Below are 16,934 nucleotides of genomic sequence, written 5' to 3' on the forward strand. Positions count from 1 at the left end.
TCGAGTGTATAATTATTGTAGAAATAACGCGCGCTGACCGATTGCTCCACTGGAGCCGCGCACGGTCTGTGTCCCCAGTGCTCCCATCAAACAGCTTCATCCTCGGTCTCTCAATTATCACTTCCTGATCTTTCCCACACAGAAACCTCCAACCAAGAGGCGATTCGTTAAACATCCGCAGTGGCCTTTAAAAGCCGTGGAATCTGAAACAAAACTCCAGACGATCAGAACTTTTAATTATATTATTATTAACTTAAGGACAATTATTTTCATGGTACTTTAAGGAAGATTTGGGTAAAGTGGGAGCTGAAACGAAGAAACTCTCTCTGGACTGTCGGTGATTGGAGAGATGGGCGTTATTTCATTTGAAAACCGAGGCTCGGAACTTCCTGATGGAGAAGTGTGAGAGAAGATTGTGGTTAGTGGCAGTTGCCGGGGAGATCGAGAGGAGAGGGAGAAAAGTCAAAGTCACAGCTGTGACAGCTCAAGTGCTCTGCTTATCTGTAATATTTAGAAAGTAATGTACAGTACAGGGCAAACCGATTTGGTATCAGTTAGCAAAAATATTAAAAGACACGGGTTTAAAGGCGAATTTGTGAAGAGGGAACGGATTTAACCGCCAGACCAAAATCATTCCACATGAATCTGAAGCATCTTGGGGAAAATGGCAGTGCGAACTGTTATGTTCATGTCATGACTTGAAAGACCCTCCAATTACCGACAGTGTCTTTGAACGAGTTGTGCAGCAAAACCGCGATAGAAGCCGCTTTGCATTCGTCAAACGTGTTGGTGACGATATTGAAACATAGGAACAGGAGTAGGCCATTCAGCCCCTCGTGTCTGCTCCGCCATTAAATAAGATCATGGCTGATCTGTGATCTAACTCCATATACCTGCCTTTGGCCCATATCCCTTAATACCTTTGGTTGCCAAAAAGCTATCTGTCTCACATTTAAATTTAGCAATTGAGCTAGTATCAATTGCCGTTTGCGGAAGAGAGTTCCAAACTTCTACCACCCTTCGTGTGTAGAAATGTTTTCTAATCTCACTCCTGAAAGGTCTGGCTCTAATATTTAGACTGTGCCCCCTACTCCTAGAATCCCCAACCAGCGGAAATAGTTTCTCTCTATCCACCCTATCTGTTCCCCTTAATGTCTTATAAACTTCGATCAGATCACCCCTTAACCTTCTAAACTCCAGAGAATACAACCCCAATTTGTGTAATCTCTCCTCGTAACTTAACCCTTGAAGTCCGGGTATCATTCTCGTAAACCTACGCTGCACTCCCTCCAAGGCCATTATGTCCTTCCGAAGGTGCGGTGCCCAGAACTGCTCACAGTACTCCAGGTGCGGTCTAACCATGTTTTTGTATAACTGCAGCATAACTTCTGCCCCCTTGTACTCTTGTCCTCTCGATATAAAGGCCAGCATTTCATTAGCCTTCTTGATTATTTTCTGCACCTGTTCATGAAATTCAACGGTCTATGTACCTGTACCCCTAAGTCCCTTTGGACATCCACTGTTTTTACCTTTTTACCATTTAGAAAGTACCCTGTTCTCTCATTTTTTGATCCAAAGTGGATGACCTCACATTTGCGTACATTGAATTCCATTTGTCACAGTTTTGCCCATTCACCTAATCTATCAAAATCCCTTTGTAATTTTATATTTTCATCTACACTGCTTACAATGCCAGCAATCTTTATGTCATCGGCAAACTTAGATATGAGACTTTCTATGCCTTCATCCAAGTCGTTAATAAATATTGTGAATAATTGAGGCCCCAAGACAGATCCCTGCGGGACTCCACTAGTCACATCCTGCCAATGTGAGCACCTACCCATTATCCCTACTCTCTGTCGCCTTTCGCTCAGCCAACTTCCTAACCAAGTCCGTACTTTTCTCTCGATTCCATGGGCTTCCATCTTATCTAACAGTCTCTTACGTGGGAGTTTATCAAATGCCTTTTGGAAGTCCATATAAATAACATCCGTTGACATGCCCCTTACCACTACTTTAGTCACCTCTTCAAAAAAATCAATTGGGGTTGATTAGGGTCGATTTCAATTATTTGAAATCTCACCACGTGACCCGAAAATTGATGGCAAAATCGAGTTTTTCCTGTAAGTCCTGAATTGAAGGGAAAGGCGCAACAAGCATGTTGGAAAAATGAAAAGCAGAAACTGTGGATGAAACTTGGACGAGTGAAAATCCCTGTATGTTGGAAGACTCAGTCCCCAGTGGTGGAGAGGATTGGGATTTCAAGCTGTCTCACAGCTCACACACACACCATTGGCTCATTTAATCACCAACAACTGGAATACATCAACACTTAATCTTCTATACACAAGGAAATACACACCTTTCCTATGCAATTTTTCCGCATAATTTAACCATTTTAGCCCTGGTATAATTCTGGTGAATCTGCACTGCACCCCCTCCAAGGCCAATATATCCTCCCTGAGGTGTGGTGCCTAGAACTGAATGCAGTGCTCCAAATGTGGTCTCAGCAGAGTTTAAATAACGATTTGTGCACGTATAACCCCAGGTCCCTCTGTTCCTCCAACCCTTTTAGAATTGTGCCCTCTAGTTTATATTGCCTCTCCTCGTTTTTCCCACCGAAATGCATCACCTCGCATTTTTCCGTGTTAAACTTCATCTGCCACGTGTCCGTCCACGCCACCAGCGTGTCCATATCCTCTTCAAGTCTATCCTCCTCACTGTTCTCTACCCTTCCAAGTTTTGTGTCATCTGCAAATTTTGAGATTGTACCCTTTACTTCCAAGTCCAAGTCATTAATATCTATCAAGAAAAGTAGTGGTCCCAGCACCGACCCCTATGGAACACCATTGCCCACCTCCCTCCAGCCCGAAAATCAACCGTTCATCACAACTCTCTGTTTCTTGTCATTTAGCCAGTGCTGCATCCATGTTGCTATTGCCCCCTGTATTCAATGGGCCGTAATCTTGATAGCACGTCTGCCACGTAGCACTTTATCAAACGCTTTTTGAAAGTCCATATACACCACGTCAACTGCATTGACCTCATCTACCCTCTCTGTTACCTCATCAACCAACTCTATCAAGTTGGTTAAACACGATTGGCCTTTAACAAATCCGTGCTGGAATTCCCTAATCAATCCACACTCGTCCAAGTGACTGTTAATTCTATCCCCGATTATCATTTCTAAATCTTTCCCCATCACCGAGCTTAAACTGACTGGCCTATAGTTGCTGGGTTTATCTTTACACCCTTTTTTTGAACAAGGTTGTAACCTTTGCAATTCTCCAGTCCTCTGGCACCATTCCCATGTCGAAGGATGTCTGGAAGATTATGGCCAGTATCTCTGCAATTTCCCCCTTTACTTCCCTCAGCATCCTCGGGTATATCCCATCCGGACCAGGTGACTTATCTATTTTAAGTACAGCAAGCCTTTCTAGTACCTCTTCTTTCTCATTTTTTAGCCCATCCAGTATCTTAACTATATCTTCCTTTACCGAGAATCTGGCAGCATCTTCTTCCTTGGTAAAGAACAATGCAAAGTACTCATTTAGTACCTCTGCCATGCCCACTGCATCCATGCGTAGATCTCCTTTATGGTCCCTAATCATCCCCGCCCCTCCTCTTACTACCCGTTTACTGTTAACATGTCTGTAGAAGACTTTTTGATTCCCTTTTATGTTTTCCGCTATTCTTATACTCTCTCTTTGCCCCTCTTATTTCCTTTTTCACTTCCCCTCTGAACTTTCTATATTCTCTCTGGTTGGCACTTGTGTTATCAACCTGACACCTGTCATAGGCCACTTTTTCCCGCTTCATCTTACTCTCTATTTCTCTTATTATCCAGGGAGCTCTGTCCTTAGTTGCCCTACCTTTCTACCTCGTTGGAATGTACCTTCTCTATCCCCGAATCATCTTCTTAAAAGGCGCCCACTGTCCAATTATAGTTTTGCCTGACAATCTTTAATTCCAATTTACCGGGGCCAGATCTGATCTCATCCCACTGAAATTGACCCTCCTCCAATTGAGTACTTTTACTTTAGAGTGTACAGAGTCCATTTCCATAGCTATTCTAATCCTTATGATACTGATCGCTGCTCCCTAAATGCTCCCCCACTGACACTTGCTCCACTTGGCCCGCCTCATTCCCTTGAACCAAGTCCAGCAATGCCTCCTTCCTCAGTGGGCCAGAAACGTACTGGTCGAGAAAGTTATCCTGAACACATTTCAAAAATTCTTCCCCTTCTTTGCGCCTTATATTATTGTTATCCCAGTCTATATTAGGATAGTTGAAATCCCCTGTTATCACTACTCTATGGCTTTTGCACCTCTCTGTAATTTCCCTGCAAATTTGCTCCTCCATATCGGTCCCACCAGCTGGTGGCCTATAGAATACACCAAGTAGTGTAATCGGACCTCTATTGTTCCTTAACTCGAACTCAGTACTCAGAAGAAATCCCCTCGTTCCTGGGAACTTTGTATTAAGCAGAAGTTAGCAGCAAAAAGTGTTCGTGGTGGGACTGAGAAATGCTGAAACAGCCGGCACCCTGAAAACAGAGCTCCAAGTATCGGTTTAAATAAAGTCCTGAACTGACAGAGCGGCGGACAGATGAGGATTGAATTAAATCCCAATTCACTGAATCTAAACAAGGTTTAAATAAGTGAATCTGTCAGGAGTGGGATTCCTGAGCTTGTGTGTGAGCTGAAACTGGATCGGTCCCGTTCTGTAAAGACTGAATGGCAGGCGGCTCCCAGACAGGGCTCAGGCCGGGACTGGCAGCTCTCCGCTGGGAACGGCTGGATTGGAGATCGGGGCTCCTGCGGTGTTGCTGCTGCTGCTTCCGCCTCTTCGAGTCCCTGTGGCGGTCGGTACCGATCTCCCTCCTATGGATCCGGCTCCAGGTGGGCGCTGTGGACCTCGTGGCGCAACGGTAGCGCGTCTGACTCCAGATCAGAAGGACGCGTGTTCGAATCACGTCGGGGTCATTGCATTTTCACAATGTTTCAGTGTCACTCTGTTTTATCGCGGGGGCAGTCTTTCAGGGATGGTCTGTTCACTGTGTGTAAAATAATATTTATCACAGAATGAACACACCACAGAAGGAGGCCATTCAACCCATCAATCCCTTACCTGCCTTTTGTAAGACCAATACCATTGGTCCCATTCCCCGTTCCTTTCCCCGGGGCCCTGCATTTTCCCCTTCAAGTATTTATCAAATTTATTTTTGAAAGCCACGATTGAATCTGCTTCCACCGCCCTTTCAGGCAGCGCATTCCAGATCATAACCATTCGCTGCGTAAAAAAGATTTTCCTCATGTCGCCTTTGGTTCTTTTGCAATCACCTCAAATCTGTGTCCTCTGGTTCTCGACACTTCCGCCAATGAGAACAGCTTCTCTTTATTAACTTTATCTGAACCCTTCATGACTTTGAACACTTCTATCAAATCTCCTCTGAACCTTCTCTGCTCGAAGGAGAACAACCCCAGCACGGGGTAAATGCGGTCAATTAGCTCCAATTTATTTATTTGGGCATTAAACAAAATGTGAGAGACTGGCGAGGCGTTGTGTGAACGGAGCTCACTGCTTTAAGACAATAAATCCAATCACTGTGTGGGCGCTGGGTTCAAATCTCACTACTGATAGAATTTCCGGCAATGTGCATTTTGACCTGTTCGCAGAAAACCCGATTGTCGTGCGATGGAGCAGAGGATGTGAAAGAAGCTGAAAGTGGAAGTGCAGATATTAGTTTCATCACAGTGACTGGACACGTTTCCACAGGTTCGGGCCTCTCACCTTAAGATTCTTTCCAGCAGAGTGGGACAGGTGATCAGAGTGACCGGGCTCCAGCGGCGCAATCGGTCAGTGCGCGGTCCTTATCTGACAGGACAGGGTCGGGAAATACCGAGGTTGTTAATTCGAGTCTCACCGAGATCAAACCATCCTTTTGCTTGTGAACATTTCGACCGGAGTTGAAGGTACAATTGGTTTGTTCCAAAATGCATCTACTTATTTGTATTGCCATGTGGTTCCTCCGGATTACGCTGTTGTAATAGCAGATGAGATGTTCAGTATTACTTGTTTACAGGAGGGAGGCTGTGGTTTTGGAGACACAAACTATGATTTTGAACCATCCACAAATCGTGGGATTTAACTGGAACTTTAAACCAGCGCCTTCGACCGCTCAGCCAGGATACTTTCCAACCTGCACTTCAGGAGCTAGTTTTACAGGAATAGAATTACTACAAGCAAGAATTCTACCCCTCCAGCACCAATGCTCACACGGCAGCAGGATGCGTGTGTCCAGTTAGAAACCTGTCTGAAGGAACATTCAGTCTGACAGAGCCGGAAGTCCAGCAGATTGACTTTCGGTCTGAGCAGATGTTGAGTCTCCTCCTTGAGAGAGTTTGCGCGGTTTTGCTGCAAAATTTCACTTCCCAGCTCCTGATCCGTGAACTAAAACCCAACTCTGGTGGGACTCGAACCCACAACCTTTGAATGTCCCCTCCGATTATTAAGTAGAAGTCCAACACGCTGTCCATTGCGCCACAGAGTCAGTTATACAATGTGAGGGAGAGCGGGGATCCTGTGCTGTGGTTGAGGCGGTCAGGCTGCTTCTGCTTCCGCCTCTCACATTCCGAGAGCCGCGGCGGCAGTCTGCACCGATCGCCCTCCAATGGATCCGGCTCCAGCCGCTTGTTGTGGGCCTGGTGCAAGAACAGTCGCGTCTGACTCCACATCAGAAGGCTGCGTGTTTTGAACCAGGTTGAAATCACAGCATTTTCACTGTGGCTCAGGGTCCTGCCGACTGATTTTAGATCGGGACAGTGTTTTAGCGATGGGATGTTCAGTGTTTGTGCAATAATATCAAAATTAAATTTGATACATTAATGAGCTTTTTGTTCTGTTACTTTGTATTTACACTCTCTCCAGTTTTATGTAGAAACAGTTAACAATGTTTAAGGGATGTGGTGTGCAGTGTTTGTGGAATCAGTGTAATTAAATTTGATACTTTCATCTGTTCCTTCTCCAACCCAGACTCTTATCATTAGATTTGTAGTTTCACCCTGTTTAAAATAGGTTACTCAGTGATAGAAATAAATCAGTAACAACCCCGAAACCTCAGCGGGTATATTTGTTCCAATACCTTGTGATGGTCTCGATTTCCATTTAAATTTTCAATCAGCAATTCCCAACGGGTGTTTTGGGTTTGACAAACTAATTTAAGTACTTGACTGGTTCCTGGAAATGATCCAGTGGGGATTTCCTCACCGGTACAGATATAGAAATAAATACATTCCATCATTTCACAAATGACAGTTGTGTAAATAAATATATCGCGATCTGTAAGATGGAAAAGCAACTCTTCATGTTCATAAAAAAATTTCCACATTTTATTTTATTAATCCACTTACGTTTCAATGTAGAACATATATTCAGAGCATCCCTCGAAACTTAAAGAATGGTAAAACAATTGTAGATTTTACAAACACATAACACGCTATCGTATAAGTAAGATTAAGGCCTACTTTGTGAAACTTGTATTCTAATTGTCTTTATGATGTTAAGAAAAATATTTCTCGATGTACATCCCCAACTTAACGGAGAAACTAAGATGTAAACCAAAAGGATTTTTCAAAAACTATTTGGGGCGATATGATCAGTTCCCCTTCTCCTTTCTTTAATTGTTACCTTTTGCTAATTGTTCATCTTGATCCGTTTGCTTCATTTTTTTCTCAGTCATTGATGGTGAATTTTCTATCTGTTAACATTCTTAAATATTTGATTTGTTTGTTCCTTTCCTCTTGACTTGTGATTTGTTGACCTCCAGGTTAAAGTGTGAAACAGAAATGTGTTTATATTCAGGCGTGACTCTGAAGTGTGAGACCGAGAGGTGATGCCGGATGTGTGACCGAGAGAACAACTGCTGGAGGCGGAACTGTCCGTAACCTAACATACCCCCTGTGTCATTGCTCATGGTAAGTCGGATGACAATGTTTTATATTGACTGAACGGCTATGTATATAACACACAACGGATTTTACTGCTGCTTTAACTCCACAAAGTATAATCACCATAAATGACCAAAGTCTCAGATCAGTTAGAATTGAATTACTGTTGGTGAGGGGAGTTTGTACATTGGAAGGAGTTTATATATTTACAGCTCCAGGTAAACCTGCAAACCTCCCTCGCCTGTAGGTTACGTCACCATGAGGTTTCGACCTTCCTTTGCGCTTCTGGTCTTCTGAAGTGTGATTGAACCTGACCAAAAGTTTCCTATAATTAGTGAGGAAGGAAGGTATCAGTGTAAATGGGAGATAGAAACGTGGATATTTCACTGGGTACCATGGGAACCAGATACACTGCTCATTCCAGTTAATTGTCCAGCAGGAAACAGAAATCATTCTCTTCAACTGTACTCGCCCGAAGGAAAAGGAAACAAACAAAACTGCTCAGTTCTTTGTTTTAGCTTCTTCTGTTGGTTTACGTTCACTCACCGAGAAAGTGACAGAGAGACTGAGAGATTGGATTGGCTTTTTTCACTTTATAATCTATTATACTTTGTACTTATTGTTAGAGACGGTTCCATCCCAACAATCCTGTGCCTGACCTTCTCATTGATACTCAGATGTGTTCAAAATGAGTTTCAACCAATTTTACAAAAGCTGAACAGCGAAAACTGCTCTGAAACGAGCTTCGCTTCGCAACTTTTAATAGAGATTCGGTTGCTGGTTGTAAGTAAAGAAGTTTGTACAATCAGCCCTCTCGAGCAATATCCTCAAAAGGTGTTTCGGACACATTGTATGAGAGGTCCGCCTGTACAATGCAGGAACATTTACATACTGCAGATCTGGAATCCTTTGCTTGTTGGCTCCGGAACTAATACAAATACCGCTCTGTGTTATTTTGTTGCTTAATTCACAAATTGGGTAAATATCACAGAGGAGGCTGAAGACAAAAAAGGCCCCGACCAAACGGGCACTTTGAGCAGCTCAGCCACGGAGCCAAATCAAACTGCAACTTCACCACCTCCTCTCACTGATACCTGTCAGATACCCGCCACTGTCTGGTGGAGTTTGAGGCCGTTTGGTACATTTCTATATCTCTTGTCTATTTCGCTGTGTTTACCGACACTGTCTGCATCTCTCGCTGTGTTTATCTCTGTGTCAATCTTTGGGTTGATTCTGAATGAAAAATGAAATCAAACAGATCAGTTGGGCCAGTGGCGCAATGGATAACGCGTCTGACTACGGATCAGAAGATTGTAGGTTCGACTCCCACCTGGCTCGGATTTATGCAATTTTCCCTCTGACACTGGGGAACTGAGAATCAAATTTCATAATAACATATTGTTTATGGTGAATCAGCGAAGAAAACATTCCATTTTCAATGATTTCCGTTCAGTTATGTAAAGAATGAAACTGTGACCACAACGTGTTTCGAACACGCCGCCTTTTAAGTTGATGTCCGGCTCGCTAACATTACAGCACGAGGTGTGGGCACCGCACTGATAACCTTCAGGTGTATCCGGGCCTTTCAGACACTTCGTGTGACACAAGAGCTTTCCAATCCCCGCCAGCTCCTGGACACCGAGACTTCCGTTCGAAGCAGCATTCACCGCCAGGACCGCTATTCCGCTCCCTTTGCCGGTCTGCATAAAATCCGATGCTAAAATTACAAAGTAGGACGGACAGTATCTGGAAAACAGTTCAACTTTGAGTGTTCAGACTTTGGTGAGAGCTGTGAACAGGACTTTGAGTAAATATAAATTGGGTGTGGATTCGGAGTGCGCTGTTCTGTTATAAACTGCGGGTGTGGAGATATGAGTGTGATGTTTATATATGAACTGTGGGTGTGTATATATGAGTGTGATGTTTATATATGAACTGTGGGTGTGCATATATGAGTGCGATGTTTATATATGAACTGTGGGTGTGTATATATGAGTGTAATGTTTATATATGAACTGTGGGTGTGTATATATGAGTGTGATGTTTATATATGAACTGTGGGGTGTATATATGAGTGTGATGTTTATACATGAACTGTGGGTGTGTATATTTGAGTGCGATGTTTATATATGAACTGTGGGTGTGTATATATCAGTGTGATGTTTATATATGAACTGTGGGTGTGTATATATGAGTGCGATGTTTATATATGAACTGTGGGTGTGTATATATGAGTGTGATGTTTATACATGAACTGTGGGTGTGTATATTTGAGTGCGATGTTTATATATGAACTGTGGGTGTGTATATATGAGTGCGATGTTTGTACATGAACTGTGGGTGTGTATATATGAGTGCGATGTTTATACATGAACTGTGGGTGTGTATATTTGAGTGCGATGTTTATATATGAACTGTGGGTGTGTGTATATGAGTGTGATGTTTATATATGAACTGTGGGTCTGTATATATGAGTTTTTTTTTTATTCGTTCACGGGATGTGGGCGTCGCTGGCAAGGCCGGCATTTATTGCCCATCCCTAATTGCCCTTGAGAAGGTGGTGGTGAGCCGCCTTCTTGAACCGCTGCAGTCCGTGTGGTGACGGTTCTCCCACAGTGCTGTTCGGAAGGGAGTTCCAGGATTTTGACCCAGCGACAATGAAGGAACGGCGATATATTTCCAAGTCGGGATGGTGTGTGACTTGGAGGGGAACGTGCAGGTGGTGTTGTTCCCATGCGCCTGCTGCCCTTGTCCTTCTAGGTGGTAGAGGTCGCGGGTTTGGGAGGTGCTGTCGAAGAAGCCTTGGCGAGTTGCTGCAGTGCATCCTGTGGATGGTGCACACTGCAGCCACAGTGCGCCGGTGGTGAAGGGAGTGAATATTTAGGGTGGTGGATGGGGTGCCAATCAAGCGGGTTGCTTTATCTTGGATGGTGTCGAGCTTCTTGAGTGTTGTTGGAGCTGCACTCATCCAGGCAAGTGGAGAGTATTCCATCACACTCCTGACTTGTGCCTTGTCGATGTGGAAAGGCTTTGGGGAGTCAGGAGGTGAGTCACTCGCCGCAGAATACCCAGCCTCTGACCTGCTCTCGTAGCCACAGTATTTATATGGCTGGTCCAGTTAAGTTTCTGGTCAATGGTGACCCCCAGTATGTTGATGGTGGGGGATTTGGCGATGGTAATGCCGTTGAATGTCAAGGGGAGGTGGTTAGACTCTCTCTTGTTGGAGATGGTCATTGCCTGGCACTTATCTGGCGCGAATGTTACTTGCCACTTATCAGCCCAAGCCTGGATGTTGTCCAGGTCTTGCTGCATGCAGGCTCGGACTGCTTCATTATCTGAGGGGTTGCGAATGGAACTGAACACTGTGCAGTCATCAGCGAACATCCCCATTTCTGACCTTATGATGGAGGGAAGGTCATTGATGAAGCAGCTGAAGATGGTTGGGCCTAGGACACTGCCCTGAGGAACTCCTGCAGCAATAAGAACATAAGAACATAAGAAATTGGAGCAGGAGTAGGCCAATCGGCCCCCCGAGCCTGCTCCGCCATTCAACAAGATCATGGCTGATCTGATCCCAACCACAAATCTAAAGAACACAAGAAGTCGGAGCAGGACCCGGCCACATAGCCCCTGGGCCCTCTCCGCCACCCACAGGGCATTGACCGATCCGAACTCAGCTTCATGTCCAATTTCCTGCCCGCTCCCCATAACCCCTAATTCCCTTTACTTCTAGGAAACTGTCTATTTCTGTTTTAAATTTATCTAATGATGTAGCTTCCACAGCTTCCTGGGGCAGCAAATTCCACAGACCTACCACCCTCTGAGTGAAGAAGTTTCTCCTCATCTCAGTTTTGAAAGAGCAGCCCCTTATTCTAAGATTATGCCCCCTAGTTCTAGTTTCACCCATCTTTGGGAACATCCTTACTGCATCCACCCGATCAAGACCCTTCACAATCTTATATGTTTCAATAAGATCGCCTCTCATTCTTCTGAACTCCAATGAGTAGAGTCCCAATCTACTCAACCTCTCCTCATATGTCCGCCCCCTCATCCCCGGGATTAACCGAGTGAACCTTCTTTGTACTGCCTCGAGAGCAAGTATGTCTTTTCTTAAGTATGGAGACCAAAACTGTATGCAGTATTCCAGGTGCGGTCTCACCAATACCTTATATAACTGCAGCAATACCTCCTTGTTTTTATATTCTATCCCCCTAGCAATAAAAGCCAACATTCCGTTGGCTTTCTTGATCACCTGCTGCACCTGCATACCAACTTTTTGATTTTCTTGCACTAGGACCCCCAGATCCCTTTGTACTGCAGTACTTTCCAGTCTCTCGCCATTAAGATAATAACTTGCTCTCTGATTTTTCCTGCCAAAGTGCATAACCTCACATTTTCCAATATTATATTGCATCTGCCAAATCTCCGCCCACTCACCCAGCCTGTCTATATCCCCTTGCAGGTTTTTTATGTCCTCCTCACTCTCTACTTTCCCTCCCATCTTTGTATCATCTGCAAATTTTGATATGTTGCACTCGGTCCCCTCCTCCAAATCGTTAATATAGATTGTAAAGAGTTGGGGACCCAGCACCGACCCCTGTGGAACACCACTGGTTACCGGTTGCCAGTCCGAAAATGAACCATTTATCCCAACTCTCTGCTTCCTGTTCGATAACCAATCCTCCACCCATGCCAGAATATTACCCCCAATCCCGTGATTTTTTATCTTAAGTAATAATCTTTTATGTGGCACCTTGTCGAATGCCTTCTGGAAGTCTAAATACACTATGTCCACTGGTTCCCCTTTATCCACCCTATAGGTTATATCCTCGAAGAACTCAAGCAAATTTGTCAGACATGACTTCCCCTTCATAAAGCCATGCTGAAATATTTTCTGGAGTTCACCAAAGTGGTGGAGCGTCTGCGCTGTGTGTTTGTGCCGATTTAAATCACACGAAGAGCTGGGCTTTCAGTTTATTTTATCATCTTTGTTCCAAACGCGCTCTTCCTGCTTCCAATGTCTTTGTTTTCCAGCCTGATATTAAGATCATCAATGGCGGCTGCATCACCCAGCATGCAGCGCGGTTCAGATTGTGCCCTATCTGAATCAGTGGAGCCCAGTGCGCAGGCGCAGTAGTGACTCATTATCGGTCAGTGTGTCCTGAGCATGCGCGGCCAGTCGAGGCTGCGGGAGGAGCGCGTTCGGTGCAGGTCAGAGGATCGGAGCAAGAGGCTCAATAAACCCCGGGGCCCGGGTCCGGGCTCAGGCCCAGGCTCAGGCTTTACAAACCCCGAGTGCGGCCCCAGACCCGAATATAAAACAGTGAACATTATCCCCCCCTCACTACCCGCCGGGAAATGAAGGGGAAATGGGGATCGGTCAGGGAGCGTCTGTAAATGAAGGAGAAATGGTGATCGGTCAGGGAGTGTCTGTAAATGAAGGAGAAATGGTGATCGGTCAGGGAGCGTCTGTAAATGAAGGAGAAATGGTGATCGGTCAGGGAGAGTCTGTAAATGAAGGAGAAATGGTGATCGGTCAGGGAGAGTCTGTAAATGAAGGAGAAATGGTGATCGGTCAGGGAGCGTCTGTAAATGAAGGAGAAATGGTGATCGGTCAGGAAGAGTCTGTAAATGAAGGAGAAATGGTGATCGGTCAGGGAGCGTCTGTAAATGAAGGAGAAATGGTGATCTCTATATCTTCAGTCATCCAGGGAGCTCGAGCTTTGGATGCTGTTCCTTTCCACCTCGTGGGAATCTGTCTACTCTGTACCCAAACCAACTCCTCCTTGAAGGCCTCCCACTGTTCAATTACTGTTCTGCCTGACAATTTTTGATTCCAATCCACCTGGACAAGATCCCTTATTAACTCACTGGAATTAGCCCTCCTCCAGTTAAGAATTTTCACATTTGACTGTCCCCTGTCCTTTTCCATAACTGTTCTAAACCTAATGAGATTATGATCACTGCTGCCCCACTGAAACATGCTCCACCTGCCCCACTTCATTCTCCACACCGAGCCCAGTGCTGTACTCACATTCACTCTCTCACACTCTCTCACACTCACTCTCACACTCTCTCACACTCACTCTCACATTCCTCTCTCACCCTTTCACTCATGGATTCGGGCCACTGAAAGATGATGCGATGGGTTTGGATTTCAGCACAGGGAGGAGGGAGAGTGTGTGGGACGGGGATTTACAGCTTTGAGGAATGATAGAGGAAATAATGTTCCATAGAAAGTAGAGTTGTCTGATCTGAATTTCTATCCTGTACTTACATTGATAACTTTTATGAACTCCTTTTACAGGGGAGGATTTGCAGAGGGAAACTCAAACCAAAGATCACATCAAGATCTGACAGAGTCACTCGATTCATCAGGACCTGAATATCATCGGCCTTTGAATGTGGAAGGAGAAATGTTTGTCTGTTCTATCCATGGGAGAAGGTTTCAAACATCAGTGTGAGTGGAAAAGCAACGAGACACACACACCCGAGTGAGAGTGTTCCAGTGCACTGACTGTGGAAAGAGCTTTAACCAGTTACACAGCCAGAAAAAACATCACACCATTCACAGTTGGGAGAAACCGTACACGTGTTCTGTGTGGGGACGAGGTTTCAACTGATCGTCCAACCTGGAGAGACACAAGGACACCCAGACCATGGAGAAACCGTGGAAATGTGGGGATTGTGGGAAGGGATTCAATTACCCGTCACAGCTGGAAACTCATCGACGCCGTCACACTGGGGAGAGGCCGTTCACCTGCTCCGTGTGTGGGAAGGGATTCAGTCAGTCATCCGGCCTCCTGACACACCAGCGAGTTCACACTGGGGAGAGACCTTTTAAATGTTCTGACTGTGAGAAGAGGTTTGAATGCAAAAGTAACCTGCTGAAACACCAACGCACTCACACTGGGGAGAGGCCGTTCACCTGCTCCGTGTGTGGGAAGGGATTCAATCGGTCATCACACCTTCTGTCACACCAGCGAGTTCACTCTGATGAGAGACCTTTTAAATGTTCTGACTGTGAGAAGAGATTTAAAAGCAAAATTCATCTGCTGACACACCAACGCACTCACACTGGAGAGGGGCCGTTCACCTGCTCTGCTTGTGGGAAGGAATTCACTTGGGCATCCAACCTGCTGAGACACCAGCGAGTTCACACTGGGGAGAGGCCGTTCACCTGCTCTGCGTGTGGGAAGAGATTCACTCGGTCATCACACCTTCTGTCACACCAGCGAGTGCACTCCGATGAGAGACCTTTTAAATGTTCTGACTGTGAGAAGAGATTTAAAAGCAAAATTCATCTGCTGACACACCAACGCACTCACACTGGGGAGAGACCGTTCACCTGCTCTGCGTGTGGGAAGGGATTCACTCGGTCATCCACCCTGCTGATGCACCAACGCACCCACACTGGGGAGAGGCCGTTCACCTGCTCTGCGTGTGGGAAGGGATTCACTCGGTCATCCACCCTGCTGATGCACCAATGCTCCCACACTGGGGAGAGGCCATTCTCCTGCTCTGTGTGTGGGAAGAGATTCATTCAGTCATCCAACCTGCTGAGACACCAGCGAGTTCACACTGGGGAGAGGCCGTTCACCTGCTCCGTGTGTAAGGAGAGATTCACTCGGTCATCCCTCCTTCTGACACACCAGCGAGTTCACACTGAGAGACCTTTAAATGTTCTGACTGTGGGAAGAGATTTAAAATCAGAAACGAACTGCTGAGACATCGATGCACTCACACTGGGGAGAGACTGTTCACCTGCTCCGTGTGTGGGAAGAGATTCACTCGATCATCCCATCTTCTGAAACATTAATACAGTCACTAATGTATCCAATCTGGCATTCAAGAGAAACAGACTTACCCAGAGAGGCGTTAGAATGTTCAACTCACCACCACAAGGAGTAGTTAAGGCGAATAGAATGGATGCATTTACGGGGAAGCTGGATAAGCACATAGAGGAGAAGGGAATATTAGAGTTTGCTCATAGGGTTAGATGAAGAGGGGTTGGAGGAGGCTCGTCTGCAGCATAAACACCGGTATAGTCTAGTTGGGCCGAATTGCCTGTTTCTGTGATGTACATTCGATGTAATTCTATGTAAGCTCCATCTGACACAGTTTTACCAACTCACTGAATCTATCAATTTCCCTTTGTAACTTTATGCTCCCATCTACACTACTCACTGCGCCTCCTAACTCGATGTCAGCGACAAACGTGAGTGTTCGGCTCTCTATTCCTTCATCTCCGTCATTTATACATATCGGAAAAAGCTGATGCTCCAGAACTAATCACATCCGGCCAATTTGAGTACATCCCTTATTATCCCGGGCCTCTGCCTCCCACCTTCTAACCAACTCCCGACCCATTTCAATAGGTTGCCTTAAATTCCACGCACTCTAATTTTTGTTGACAGTCTCTTATGTGGTCCCTTATTGGATGCCTTTGGAAGTCAATGTCCATCTAACACCCAGAGACACTCCATTATCGAGCACGTTAGTTACATCTTCAAAAAGTTCAACGAGCTTTGTTAGACTTGACTTCCCCTTTACAAATCCATGCTGGCTCTCTCTGATTACTCCATATTTATCCAAGTGCTCAGTCATTCTTTCCCCAATAACGGATACTGGTAACTTCCCCACAACAGGCGTCAGACTGATAGGCCTAGAATTTCCAACTTTATCTCTCCGACCCATCCGAAATAATGGAGTGACATGGACAATGTTTCAATTAAAGCAACAATTCCTGAATCAAGAGAGTTTTGATCGATCATGAGTAAGCATGTACAAGTTCCTTACCTATTCCTCTTATTCCCCTGGGATGGTAAACATCAGGTCCTGGAGATTTGACAATCTTTAATCTCATTATTTTCTCCATTGCCATTATTTTATTTACACTGAATCCCCTTGATTTATTTACAGTTTTCCTCCTGTCTCTGCTATGTTCGCCTCATCCTTTTCTCTGAAGACCGATGCAAAGTAAA

General features: G+C 45.2%; 1 protein-coding gene and 3 non-coding genes across 4 annotated transcripts in view; 3 read left to right on the forward strand and 1 right to left on the reverse strand.

The window, feature by feature from the left end:
- Positions 1-16,934, forward strand: part of LOC137313831 (zinc finger protein 79-like) — a 172,404-nt gene that overhangs the window by 51,924 nt on the left and 103,546 nt on the right. The gene's annotated exons all lie outside the window — the stretch shown is intronic.
- trnaw-cca (transfer RNA tryptophan (anticodon CCA)) lies at positions 4,915-4,986 on the forward strand. The gene has a single exon. It is a non-coding gene; the product is annotated as a tRNA-Trp (tRNA).
- trnar-ucu (transfer RNA arginine (anticodon UCU)) lies at positions 6,463-6,554 on the reverse strand. The gene is given in 2 exon segments: positions 6,463-6,498; positions 6,518-6,554. It is a non-coding gene; the product is annotated as a tRNA-Arg (tRNA).
- trnar-acg (transfer RNA arginine (anticodon ACG)) lies at positions 9,216-9,288 on the forward strand. The gene has a single exon. It is a non-coding gene; the product is annotated as a tRNA-Arg (tRNA).

The sequence above is a fragment of the Heptranchias perlo genome, unplaced genomic scaffold (genome assembly GCF_035084215.1).
Source record: "Heptranchias perlo isolate sHepPer1 unplaced genomic scaffold, sHepPer1.hap1 HAP1_SCAFFOLD_487, whole genome shotgun sequence".
Classification (NCBI taxonomy): domain Eukaryota; kingdom Metazoa; phylum Chordata; class Chondrichthyes; order Hexanchiformes; family Hexanchidae; genus Heptranchias; species Heptranchias perlo.